Genomic DNA, 14,890 nt, shown 5'->3' with positions numbered 1-14,890 from the left:
TGTTTTTTTTTTTTTTTTTTGGCGGTACGCGGGCCTCTCCCTGTTGAGGCCTCTCCCATTGCGGAGCACAGGTCTGGATGCACAGGCTCAGCGGCCATGGCTCCCGGGCCCAGCTGCTCTGCGGCATGTGGGATCTTCCCGGACCAGGGCACGAGCCTGTGTCCCCTGCATCGGCAGGTGGACTCTCAACCACTGCGCCACCAGGGAAGCCCTATTCTGGTTTTTTAGGAAAAAATACTGTCTTACAATGATAGGTTTATAATTAGAATATACTACAAATTTGTAAAATAAATTATTTTGACAATTAGGTTAAAACAACTCATAAAAAAGCTGCATAGATAATGTGTCAGTAAAGTGGAAATTCATATTTCTTGAACATGATAAGATTCAAGTGTTTGTTTTTAGTAATATTTTTTGTCTTGTGTAATATTTCTCTGTCCTGTGTAGTCCAGCTTTAAAACGTGTGGTAATTGTAATGCACACAGAAACATTAGTATTCTGCATTGTTCAGTAGAATTCAATTAGTTAAATAGACAAAACCTTGTATTTATGTGCCCACAGAGTGACGATTCATGGTGGTTTTTAAGGACTTCTCTCACACAGCCATCAATCAAAGTGACAGCATTCTTTAGATTAACTTTGGATTCCCCAGCACAAATTAATTAATCTGTCCACACTTCCTATCTCAGTGTTTCAATCAGCCAACAAATAAAGCCAATCAAGATTTCAATTCTTTGCTGATTAGCCAATAAACCGTGACAGTGGACTTGTGGCAGGACTTCTGGGACTCTCATAGAAGCTTATTTATAGATGTAGCAGTGCCGTGATCAGTCTCTAAGCCACAAATAAGAACATTGTGTTTTCTTTCCATTTACTTTCATCAAGGCAAAAAACCTTTTCAGATAGAAATAAAACTGTTAAAACAACCCGTTGTAAAGATACTCTCCTTGAGGCTATATTAAGGACATTTTGGTGATGCTATTGCTTTACTAGCATCAAATTGTGTAAATGCCATGGAATTTTAGAATTTAAAGAATTGCTTTTGTTTTAATGAAAGAATGCATGCTAAAGCTGTCACTATTTCCTCATCGTCAAGAATCCTTATAGATAAGAATCCTAAGTATTCTTTATACCAAAAGAGAATTACTTCCTGCTTTTTAAACAATTATGAAAGAATAAACTTTACTGTTATGTCCTAAAATTAATCTAGTACATATACTGTACCTGAAAAATCCTTCTTAGAGGAGAATAAACCTGCCTAGAGGAAAGGTTATGAACTGGGAGTCAGAAACCTAGGATTAGTCCAGACTTGGCCAGTAACACGTTGTGTGAGCTTGAGAAAGTCACTTAATTTATACACTCTTTGGTTTTCTCTTGTGTGAATTTAAGGGTATAGGCTAAACCTCTAAAATTTGATGGCCCAACAAAACAGGCTAGTAACTTTTTTCTTATAAAGGCTAAACTGAGACAGTTTTTTCTCTCTTTATTTTCACCACCATCACTTTTGGAAGTTTGTCCAAATATCATTGACCTCATGAACTTGACACTGAGCAGTAAGCAAATATAAGATGAGGTTGGTGACCTTCTGGTTCCCCACTCAACTTTGCATTCAAGTTCTTCACCTCTTTCACGGGAAGTGAGAGGGGAAGGAAATAAAAGAAATCAATCCTGTTCCTCAAAATATATGGGTGCCATCTGTCCCTCCTGACAGTCCATGACCTTTACCATTCTAATCTTCTAACGATTCTACTTCATTTCTTAAAGATTTTGGCTCCTGTATAACAATCTTTATTTTAATGCCTACTCCTATCATCTTGGAAGGTGACCCCTCAGTTCCCTGACTTTTTTACTCATTGGTGCATTTATTTCTAATGATATTTTTGACCATACCACCTCAGTCAGCCGTTTCCAGTTTTACACCAGAAAGTGAGTCTTTTCTAAAATCACTATTTTGAATATTTCACCCTTTATACCAACCATCTCCTATCCTTTCACATGACTTGTTCCCGTACATATACAACTAAAATTCTTTGACTTCATAAAAATATTAATTGTAATCTATTGTTCATCATTTTAGTCCCACCCTTGAAAAGTCCTGGCCTCTCTCACCTCCCATTTATACTGCCTTGCAAAATCTCAACTTTATATGTTACTTGTGTTCAGAGTTTTTATGTGATTCATATAACACTGCCTGAAAAACCGACCATTCTCTACTCTTAAATTTGATTTCTCACTTTCTGTGATGGCACTTCTTCATCATAATCCAAGGAATGCTCAATTTCTAACACAGAATTCATAATATATTCTAAATAAATGTTTATTAAATTGATGAATGATGAGAAAGCCAATAAACATTTCAATGTTTTATATATTTCTCTTTCAAAAATTAATCTTTAATTTGTCCAAAATTCTAATGTCTGCTGTAGGCATGATAGGATAATCCAAACTGAGATACAACTTAGTCATTCTGACATTAACTTCTTTAGTTTTTAGTCATTTGGGTTTAGTTTAAGTATTTTATTTATTTTAAAAACTTCTGTTTTATTTACTAATAGAATTTTAAATGTTTTCAAGTTCTATGGCTAGCTTATATGGAAGATACCAAAGAACAACAAATGTGTAAAAATCAATCATACGGTTTTCTTAGTCCACTAACTTAATATGGTCTCCTCTCATCACACACACACAGAATGAGTTTGCCCCTATGACACAGCTCTGTAAACGTAGAAAACCTGATTCTGAAAATATCACTACTACTGAGAAACAGTGGGGAGCAAGCAGAGATGTGTATGTGTGTGTATAGACTAGCAGTGCTTCCTCTAATTGATCGTGTTACTAATATTATTCCTGTACATCACTCTTCCATGTTTTTGGAATGCTTGAATTGTTGCACAGGAAAAAAAAAAAAAAAGCTCTGCATGTAAATAGAGAAATGACAACACACAGAGGCTAAATTCCCAGCTGAAAGAAATAAAAGAAAATCAAACTAATCCTTTAAAGCTAAAACAATAAACAAAAAAAGAACCATCAAATATTTTAAATATCAGAATTATCAGGAAAATATTTCAAAATAACTGTTTAGTATAGTTAAATGAAAGAGGGAATAAAATTCATGAGGAAGGAAAAACAATCTGTCAGAAACAAGCTTATTATTTCAGCTTTCCTTAGGTTAATGGTAGCCAACTAATCCAAATGTCTATATCCATCCTTAAAATTTGATGAACCACCCCACCCACATATATATATATATATGCCTATGTACGTATAATTAGGAGACTGAGAATATTACAACTTCACATTAAATGTAAGCACTCAAAAAAATACCCAAAGTCAGCAAAGTCAGCTCTGGAGTCCACATTAGAGCATAGAATGAAGAGGTATGTGAAAGAAAAAAGGGGACAGAGAAATGGGGACCTAAGGGTGAAAAAACATAGATCACCCTCAGAGAAGAAAATCCCACTGTCTGAATTGTGTGTCCCCCAAGTTCATTATGTTGCAGTCCTACGCTCAGTACCTCAGAATATGACTATATTTGAAGATATGACCTTTAAAGAGGTAATTAATTTAAAATCAGGTCATTAGAGTGGACCCTAATCCAATATAACTGGTGTCCTTATAAGAAAAGATTAGGATACAGACATACACAGAGAGAAGAGCATGTGAAAATGTAAGAGGAAGACAGCCATCTGTAAGCCAAGAAGAGAGGCTTTAGAAGGAACCAACCCTGCTGATGCCTTGATGTTGGACTTCTAGACTCCAGAATTGTGAGAAAATTAATTTCTGTTTTTTAAGCCATTCATTCTGTGGCACTTTGTTACAGTAGCCCTAGAAAACCAATATACCTACTTAGTTTAGAAATACACTGAATATTTCTGAAATGAATAGATCAGAGTACTAGCTACCATGGCAGGGGTTGCCAACCTTTTATGTAAAGGTCCAAAGAGTATTTTATTAGGCTTCGCAGCCCATAATGGTCTCTGTGGTACTACTCAATTCTGTCATTGTAGCATGAACACAGTCTTAGACGATATATAAAAAATAGGCATGGTTATTTCCCAAAACATATGATTTATAAATATAGGCAGAGGGCTGGACTTAGCTCCTGGGTTATAGTTTGCTGACTCCTATATGGGAGAATAAAACAGGCTTTAAGACTGAATGAGAGCAGAGGTGGCAGTCTTGATAAAGCAGTGCCCCTGGGGAAGAGATAAGTCATTTAGAAGGCAGAGATGTCCCTATGATTCTCGGTGGTGAAGAAAAAGAAGGAAATAAGAATTGAATGACATAACACCTATTGTCTCAGTACAATAACCCATCACTTAAAGAAACTGAATGTATTAAATCAATACAATAAATACAAGCAGTAGAAGAAGGTGCTCTTGATTTAAGAATTTATAAGCCACCTAAATTTCTCACCTCTCCTCTGCATACAACTATTATTTCTAGACAAGGGGAAAAAATATTTTAAACAAAACGAAAAATGGAAGAAAACATCCAAACATAACTTCTATAAAAAGAATTTGTAATATGAGACTAAGAGTGCTGTAATTTGGGGGCTTGGCAAATTTAGAAAATGCAGTCTTAAAAAATAAGATTTGTGCTTCATTATACAAGGTGATGAGTGTACTGGTAAAGACTGAATTAAATATTCCCTTCCCAGCAGAGCCTATTGTTTAAGAAGACTTTGCGGCATGGGCCAGTAAATTATGAGAGATGGATAGAAAAAGCACTGAAGCTAGCAAGTAAAGATCTGAGACATTAAGCTTAAATATTACTGCCTGATAAATTTTGTAGTTATTCAAACACGTATTGACAAAAAATAATACAGACACTGAGTTTACCGGTTTTTTGAGGAAACCGTATTATAAAAGAAACTTTAATTCTACCTACAAAAGCTTGTCTTGGTGCCCTGCACCAAGAGAAAATAAGCTGCTAAAGTTATAATCCACACTCCAGTTTTGATATGGCAACGGGGGATAATGTGCCAGGAATAGCATTCTGGAGTGCAAAGCTGGGGGCTAACCAAGTAACTTATGCTTAGTGCAGCCTAAATATCAATATTGTTGGCCAGGAACCAGGGACTGCTGAATATTACCTATTTACCCCTCATATAGAAAGGAGTTTTAATGAGCTGTGTTGTTCCTTGTCCATCAGTGTGAAATGAGTGATTTTGAAGCAGATGAGTTATCATTCAGTTTATAGCTTAGTAGACAAGGAAAAGACACATATGAACCTGATCTGGGAAGCCGAACTAGTCCAGATGTAGATCTAGTAACTTAAAGAGAATCTGGGGTTATGAGAAGTAAAGCTTGTCTATGTATAGAAAAAAGGGTGATGCAAATGAGGCAAGGCAAAGGGGAATACTGTGGCTGACTCATAATTTTATACACCAAATCAAATTTCTCACATTTGTTTTGTAAAAGAGCCCGGTTTTCACTGGGACACATTTCCTAGACTGTATTTCCCAACCCCCTTTGCAGCTATATGTGACAGTGTGACTTAGTTCTGGCCAAGCACTTGTAAGCACAAATGCCGTGTGGAACTCCTAGGAAAGCTGATTAAAAAAATTCACCCAGGGCTTCCCTGGTGGCGCAGTGGTTGAGAGTCCACCTTCCAATGCAGGGAACGTGGGTTCGTGCCCCAGTCCAGGAGGATCCCACATGCCGCGGAGCGGCTGGTTCCGTGAGCCATGGCCGCTGAGCCTGCGCGTCTGGAGCCTGTGCTCCGCAACGGGAGAGGCCACAACTGTGAGAGGCCCGCGTACCGCAAAAAAAAAAAAAAACCTCACCCAGCTGTTTAGGACACCTATATTGTTCTTCCTCTCTTTTCTTTGCCTGGAAGAACGAACATGATGGCTGTGCTGTTTGTGTATACTGGTCTGTGCTCTGACCTTAAGTATAGAAGTCAGCTTAGCAGAGAGAAGTAAAATGACTTTACAGAGCTTTCATATTGCCTTAGGAAGTCCTGCTTTTTGTTGTTGATGCTGTTTTTTTGTTGATACCTTTGGTAATGTTTGGTTTGTTTTCATTTTAATGAGATAGGATAAATTCTAGTGTGTTTAATTCAAATTATTATTATATGCACTTGAACCAATCCTCATTGATATGTGTCCATATATTTCCCCCCCCAAGGGGAATTCCCAAGAGAAATTTATTCTATGAGGACAAAGTCTATTTTTCTTAATTTAATTATATTTATTTTTCTATACATCAGGTGACAAAGTCTATTTTTATGCACACTGAAAACACACTAAGCAAGGAATTAATGCTCAGAATTCCACGCTCATTTAAAAAAATTTTTTTAACATCTTTATTGGAGTATAACTGCTTTACAATGCTGTGATAGTTTCTGCTGTATAACGAAGTGAATTGGCAATACATATACATATATCCCAATATCTCCTCACTCTTGCATCTCTGTCCCACCCTCCCTATCCCACCCCACTATGTGGTCACAAAGCACCAAGCTGATCTCCTAAGGCTATGCGGCTGCTTCCCACTAGTTATCTATTTTACATTTGGTAGTATATATAAGTGCATGCCACTCTCTCACTTTGTCCCAGCTTACCCTTCCCCCTCCCTGTGTCCTCAAGTCCATTCTCTATGTCTACGTCTTTATTCCTGTCCTGCCCCTAGGTTCATCAGAACCAGTTGTTTTTTTTTTACATTTCATATATATGTGTTAGCATACGGTATTTGTTTTTCTCTTTCTGACTTACTTCACTCTGTATGACAGACTCTAGGTTCACCTACCTCACTACAAATAACTCAATTTCATTTCTTTTGATGGCTGAGTATTATTCCATTGTATGCATGTGCCACATCTTCTTTATGCATTCATCTATCAATGGACACGTAGGTTGCTTCCATGTCCTGCCTATTGTAAATAGAGTTGCAATGAACAATTTGGTACATGATTCTTTTTGAATTATGGTTTTCTCAGGTATATGCCCGGTAGTGGGATTGCTGGGTCATATGGCAGTTCTATTTTGTAGTTTTTTAAGGAACCTCCATACTGTTCTCCGTAGTGGCTGTATCAATTTACATTACCAGCAACAGCTTTGGTCCACACCTTCTCCAGCATTTATTCTTTTTTTTTTTTTTTTGTGTTCTGCGAGCCTCTCACTGTTGTGGCCTCTCCCGTTGCACAGCACAGGCTCCGGATGCGCAGGCTCAGCGGCTACACAGGCTCCGGATGCGCAGGCTCAGTGGCCATGGCTCACGGGCCCAGCCGCTTCACGGCATGTGGGATCTTCCTGGACCGGGGCATGAACCCGTGTCTCCTGCATCGGCAGGCGGACTCTCAACCACTGCGCCACCAGGGAAGCCCTCCAGCATTTATTCTTAGTAGATTTTTTGATGATGGCCATTCTGACTGATGTGACGTGATACCTCATTGTAGGTTTGATTTGTATTTCTCTGATGATTAGTGATGTTGAGCATTCTTTCATGTGTTTGTTGGCAATCTTCTATGGAGAGTTGTCTATTTAGGTCTTCTGCACATTTTTGGATTGGGTTGTTTGTTTTTTGAGCTGCATGAGCTGCTTGTAAATTTTGGAGATTAATCTTTTGTCGGTTGCTTCACTTGCAAATATGTTCTCCCATTCTGAGGGTTTTCTTTTCGTCTTGTTTATGCTTTCCTTTGCTACACAAAAACTTTTAAGTTTCATGAGGTCCCATTTGTTTATTTTTGTTTTTATTTCCATTTCTCTAGAGGTGGGTCAAAAAGGATGTTGCTGTGATTCATGTCATAGAGTGTTCTGCCTATGTTTTCCTCTAAGAGTTTGATAGTGTCTGGCCTTACATTTAGGTCTTTAAGCCATTTTGAGTTTATATTTGTGTATGGTGTTAGGGAGTGTTCTAATTTCATTCATTTACATATAGCTCTCCAGTTTCCCAAGGACCATTATTGAAGAAGCTGTCTTTTCTCCATTGTATATTCTTGCCTCCTTTATCACACGTAAGGTGACCATATGTGCATGGGTTTATCTCTGGGCTTTCTATCCTGTTCCATTGATCTATCTTTCTGTTTCTGTGCCAGTACCATACTGTCTTGATTACTGTAGCTTTGTAGTATAGTCTGAAGTCCAGGAGCCTGATTCCTCCAGCTCTGTTTTTCTTTCTCAAGATTGCTTTGGCTATTTGGGGTCTTGTGAGTTTCCATACAAATTGTGCAATTTTTAAATCTACTTCTGTGAAAAATGCCATTGGTAGTTTGATAGGGATTACATTGAATCTGTAGATTGCTTTGGGTAGTACAGTCATTTTCACAATGTTGATTCTTCCAATCCAAGAACACGGTATATCTCTCCATCTGTTTGTGTCATCTTTAATTTCTTTCATCAGTGTCTTATAGTTTCTGCATACAAGTCTTTTGTCTCTTTAGGTCAGTTTATTCCTAGGTATTTTATTCTTTTTGTTGTATTGGTAACTGGAAGTGTTTCCTTAATTTCTCTTTCAGATATTTCATCATTAGTATATAGGAGTGCCAGAGATTTCTGTGCATTAATTTTGTATCCTGCTACTTTACCAGATTCATTGATTAGCTCCAGTAGTTTTCTGGTAGCATCTTTAGGATTCTCTATGTATAGTATCATGTCATCTGCAAATAGTGAGAGCCTTACTTCTTCTTTTCCGATTCAGATTCCTTTTATTTCTTTTTCTCCTCTGATTGCTCTGGCTAAAACTTCCAAAACTATGTTGAATAGTAGTGGTGAGCGTGGGCAACCTTGTCTTGTGCCTGATCTTAGTGGAAATGGTTCCAATTTTTCACAATTGAGAATGATGTCGACTGTGGGTTTGTCATATGTGGCCTTTATTATGTTAAGGTAAGTTCCCTCTATGCCTACTTCATGGAGGGTTTTATCATAAATCAGTGTTGAATTTTGTTGAAAGCTTTTTCTTCATCTATTGAAATGATCATATGGTTTTTATCCTTCAGGTTGTTAATATGGCCAATCACATTGATTGATTTGCATATATTGAAGAATCCTTACATTCCTGGGATGAACCCACCTTGATCATGGTGTATGATCCTTTTAATGTGCTGTTGGATTCTGTTTGCTAGTATTTTGTTCAGGATTTTAGCATCTATGTTCATCAGTGATATTAGCCTGTAGTTTTCTTTCTTTGTGACATCTTTGTCTGGTTTTGGTATCAGGGTGATGGTGGCCTCATAGAATGAGTTTGGGAGTGTTCCTCCCTCTGCTATATTTTGGAAGAATTTGGGAAAGATAGGTGTTAGCTCTTCTGTACATGTTTGCTAGAATTCGCCGGTGAAGCCATCTGGTCCTGGGCTTTTGTTTGTTGGATGATTTTTAATCACAGTCTCAATTTCAGTGCTTGTGATTGGTCTGTTTATATTTTCTATTTGTTCCTGGTTCAGTCTTGGAAGGTTGTGCTTTTCTAAGAATTTGTCCATTTCTTCCGGGTTGTCCATTTTATTGGCATATAGTTCCTTGTTGTAATCTCTCATGATCCTGTGTTTTTCTGTAGTGTCAGTTTTTACTTCTCCTTTTTCATTTCTAATTCTGTTGCTTTGGGTCTTCTCCCTTTTTCTCTTGACGAATCTGACTAATGATTTATCAATTTTGTTTATCTTCTCAAAGAGCCAGCTTTAGTTTTATTGATCTTTGCTATTGTTTCCTTCATTTCTTTTTCATTTATTTCTGATCTGATCATTATGATTTGTTTCCATCTGCTAACTTTGGGGTTTTTTTATTCTTCTTTTTCTAATTGCTTTAGGTGTAAGTTTAGGTTGTTTATTTGAGATATTTCTTGTTTCTTGAGGTAGGATTGTATTGCTATGATCTCCCCTCATAGAACTGCTTTTGCTGTATCCCATAGGTTTTGGGTCATTGTGTTTTCATTGTCATCTGTTTTTAGGTATTTTTTGATTTCCTCCTTGATTCTCCAGTGAACTCTTGGTTATTAAGTAGTGTATTGTTTAGCCTCCATGTGTTTGTATTCTTTACAGATTTTTTCCTGTAATTGATATTAGGTCTCTCAGCATTGTGGACGGAAAAAATACTTGATACGATCTCAATTTTCTTAATTTTATGAAGGCTTGATTTGTGACCCAAGATACAATCTTTCCTGGAGAATGTTCTATGAGCACTTAAGAAGAAAGTGTATTCTGTTGTTTTTAGGTAGAATGTCCTATAAATCTCGATTAAGTCCATTGTGTTTAATGTATCATTTAAAGCCTCTGTTTCCTTATTTAGTTTCATTTTGGATGGTCTGTCCTTTGGTGAAAGTGGGGTGTTAAAGTCCCCTACTATGATTGTGTTACTGTCGATTTCCCCTTTTATGGTTATTAGCATTTGCCTTATGTAATGGGGTGCTCCTCTGTTGGGTGAATAAATATTTACAATTGTTATATCTTCTCCTTGGATTGATCACTTGATTATTATGTGGTGTCCTTTGTCTCTTGTAACAGTCTTTATTTTAACGTCTATTTTGTCTGATATGAGAGTTGCTACTCCAGCTTTGTTTTGTTTTCCATTTGCATGGAATATCTTTTTCCTTGCCCTCACTTTCAATCTGTATGTGTCCCTAGGTCTGAAGTGGGTCTCTTGCAGACAGCATATATACACGTCTTGTTTTTTGATCCATTCATCCAGTCTATGTCTTTTGGTGGGAGCTTTTAATCCATTTACCTTTAAGGTAGTTATCGATATGTGTGTTTCTATTACCATTTTATCAATTGTTTTGGGTTTGATATTGAGGGCCTTTTCCTTCTCTTGTGTTTCCTGCCTAGAGAAATCCCTTTAGCATTTGTTGTAAAGCCGGTTTGGTGGTACTGAATTGTCTTAGCTTTTGCTTGTCTGGAAAGGTTTTAATTTCTCATCGAATCTGAATGAGATCCTTGCTGGGTAGACTAATTTGGTGGTTAGTTTTTCCCTTTCATCGCTTTAAATATGTCCTGCCACTCACTTCTGGCTTGCAGAGTTATGCTGAAAGATCAGCTGTTAACCTTATGGGGATTCCCTTGTACGTTGTTGTTTTTCCCTTGCTGCTTTTAATATTTTTTTATTTGTATTTAATTTTTGATAGTTTGTTTAATATGTGTCTTGGTGTGCTTCTCATTGGATTTATCCTGTATGGCACTCTCTGTGCTTCCTGGACTTGATTGACTATTTCCTTTCCTGTATTAGGGGAGTTTTCAACTATGATCTCTTCAAATATTTTCAGTCCCTTACTTTTTCTCTTATTCTCCTGGGACCCCTATAATTCGAATGTTGGTGCGTTTAATGTTGTCCCAGAGGTCTCTGAAACTCTCCTCAGTTCTTTTCATTCTTTTTTCTTTATTCTGCTCTTCAGTAGTTATTTCCACTATTTTATCTTCCAGGTCACTTATCCATTCTTCTGCCTCAGTTATTGTGCTATTGATTCCTTCCAGAGAATTTTTAATTTCATTTAGTGTTGTTCATCATTGTTTCTTTGCTCTTTAGTTCTTCCAGGTCCTTGTTAAATGTTTCTTGTATTTTCTCCATTCTATTTCCAAGATTTTGGATCATCTTTACTATCAGTACTCTGAATTCTTTTTCAGGTAGACTGCCCATTTCCTCTTCATTTGTTTGGTCTAGTGGGTTTTTACCTTGCTCCTTCATCTGCTGTGTGTTTCTCTGTCTTCTCATTTTGCCTAACTTTCTGTGGTTGGGGTATCCTTTTTGCAGACTGTGGGCTCGTAGTTCCTGTTGTGTTCGGTGTCTGCCCCCAGTGGGTGAGGTTTGTTCAGTGAGTTGTGTAGGCTTCCTGGTGGAGGAGACTAGTGCCTGTGTTCTGATGGATGAGGCTGGATCTTTTCTTTCTGGTGGGCAGGACTGCATCAGTGGTGTGTTTTGGGGTGTCTGTGACCTTATTATGATTTTAGGCAGCTTCTCTGCTAATGGGTGGGGCTGTGTTCCTGTCTTTCTAGTTGTTTGGCATAGGGCATCCAGCACTGTAGCTTGCTGGTCGTTGAGTGGAGCTGGGTCTTAGTGTTGAGATGGAGATTTCTGGGAGAGCTTTTACTGTTTGATATTACCTTGAGCCAGTTGGTCTCTGGTGGACCAGTGTCCTGAACTCGTTTCTCCCACCTCAGAGGCACAGGCCTGACACCAAGCCAGAGCAGCTGTGACCCAGACCCTGTCAGCCACATGGCTCAGAAGAAAAGGGAGAAAGAAAGAAAGAAGAAAGAAAAAATTAAATAAAGTTATTAAAATAAAAAATAATTATTAAAAATAAAAGAAAGAGTAATAAAAAAAGAAGCAAAAAGGAAAGAAAGAAAGGAGAGAGCAACCAAACCAACAAACAAATCCACCAATGATAACAAGCGCTAAAAACTGTAGTAAAAAAAAAGAAAAAACAAACAAAAAAAGACCGAACAGACAGAACCTAGGACAAATGGCAAAAGCAAAGCTATACAGAGAAAATCACCCAAAGAAGTATACACATACACACTCACAAAAAGAGAAAAAGGAAAAAAAAAAAAAATATATATATATATAGTTTCTCCCAAAGTCCACCATTTCAATTTTGGGATGATTCATTGTCTAAGATATTTCACAGGTGCATGGTACATCAAGGTGATTGTGGAGATTTAATCCACTGCTCCTGAGGCTGCTGGGAGAGATTTCCCCTTCTCTTCTTTGTTCGCACAGCTCCTGGCGTTCAGCTTTGGATTTGGCCCCGCCTCTGCGTGTAGGTCTCCTGTGGGCATCTGTTCTTTGCCCAGACAGCAGGAGGTTAAAGTAGCAGCTGATTAAGTGGCTCTGGCTCACTCAGGCCAGAGGGAGGGAGAGGTAAGGAATGCAGGTGAGCCTGCGACAGCAGAGGCTGGCGTGAGGTTGTAACAGCCTGAAGAGTGTCGTGTGTTCTCCCGGGGAAGTTGTCCCTGTATCACGGGACCCTGGCAGTGGCAGTTGGCACAGGTTCCTGGGAGGGGAGGTGTGGAGTGTGACCTGTGCTTGCACACAGGCTTCTTGGTGGCTGCAGCAGCAGCCTTAGCATCTCATGCCCATCTCTGGGGTCTGTGCTGATAGCCCATCTCTGGAGTTCGTTTAGGTGGTTCTCTGAATCCCCTCTCCTTGCACACCTCAGAACAATGGTCTTTTGCCTCTTAGGCATGTCCAGATTTTTCCTGGACTCCCTCCTGGCTAGCTGTGGCACACTAGCCCCACTTCAGGCTGTGTTCACGCCACCAAGCCCAGTCCTCTCCCTGGGATCTGATCTCTGAAGCCTGAGCCTCAGCTCCCAGGCCCCACCCGTCCCGGCAGGCGGGTGAGCAGACAAGCCTCTTGGGCTGATGAGTGCTGGTCTGCATCTCTGTGCGGGAATCTCTCCGCTTTGCCCTCCGCACCCCTGTTGCTGCGCTCTCCTCCGCGGCTCCGAAGCTCCCCTTCTCTGCCACCCACAGTCTCCACCCGCGCAGGGGCTCCTAGTGTGTGGAAACCTTTCCTCTTTCACAGCTCCTTCTCACTGGTGCAGGTTCCGTCCCTATTCTTTTGTCTCTGTTTATTCTTTTTTCTTTTGCCCTACCCAGGTACGTGGGGAGTTTCTGGCCTTTTGGGAGGTCTGAGGTCTTCTGCCAGCTTTCAGTAGGTGTTCTGTAGGAGTTGTTCCACTTGTAGATGTATCTCTGATGTATCTGTGGGGCGGAAGGTGATCTCCACGTCTTATTCTTTTGCCATCTAGAAGGTCTCCCTGTGCTCCTGTCCATATATTTTTATGAATGCTCAGAATTCTTTTCTTGATGGGGCTTCAGCATAGGTAAAACTAGGAACATCACAAAAATGTTTCTTCCTGATTTTTCCAAGACTGTTAGTTATGATAAGGAGTAATTGTAAGTCTCTAGAACATTTCTCTGAAAGGATTGCACTTGAGTATCATAGGAATATGCTATCTTTTCTTCAGCATTTTGCTAAATATCTAAATTTACAGAAATTAAATGAAATGTCCATCTAGATGTGTACCTAATTCACATTTAAGATATCAATATCCACTGTGAGGTGGATTCTTAGATGGATGCTATAATCTTGAAATGCCCTCATTTAAAAATAAAATCATTCCTAATAGCTAAAAAAAAACAAGTCAACTCCAGATACTTTATGTATGTTATATCAAATTATTTGTCCTAGTAGTTTCTCAAATTTATTGGCACAATGAGCTTAAAACATACGTGGCCAGTGTTCACTGTTTTTTTAAAATATGTCACTGAACTGCTATAAAACTTTGATTTACTACAATTACCTAGGGTTTCCCAAGTTTTAGACATAGAAGAGGGTGGTGGAGAAGCAAAACACCAAACACTTGGGTCAAAATATAATAAGAAATTATTTTCCTTCTCTTTATCATAGAAACCAGGAATAATTATGAAATCTTTCTCATTGTGATGAGAATAACGTATATATTGAATCTTTAAGATATAACTTTAGAGTTTGGTTAGAATCTCTATATATTTGCTTCTGCACTTCATAGGGTATCTAACAGGCATCTGGGTGAAAACTTGATATATCTGCTAGCATACCTACATTTTATTATTTTATTAGTTAAATACTTCATCATTTCAATATTTATCAAAATTTTCCTTTGTATATTTTATAAGAAGAATAACAAATTTTGAACCACATTTTGGACTGTTAATAAGGGCATCTTGGTTTGAAAGATCAAAGCCTATTTTCAAGTTGTCCAAGGTAATTTTGAATCTCTTTCTAATACCTAATTGGATATTCTCAGATATCAAATAATAGTTATATTTAACTATAAAAGATGAAATTGATGGATAACTTGTTTCTTCCAGAAAGCTTCCCATTTAATATTACACATAATGAAATAGTTAAGCAACAACAACAAAATTCTGCTCCTGAGTAGGAGATAGTACTGATAGCAGGTCAATGTTCCTGCTGTGA

Source organism: Lipotes vexillifer, unplaced genomic scaffold (assembly GCF_000442215.2).
Source record: "Lipotes vexillifer unplaced genomic scaffold, Lipotes_vexillifer_v1.1 scaffold80, whole genome shotgun sequence".
NCBI lineage: Eukaryota > Metazoa > Chordata > Mammalia > Artiodactyla > Lipotidae > Lipotes > Lipotes vexillifer.
This window is presented reverse-complemented; position numbering follows the sequence as displayed.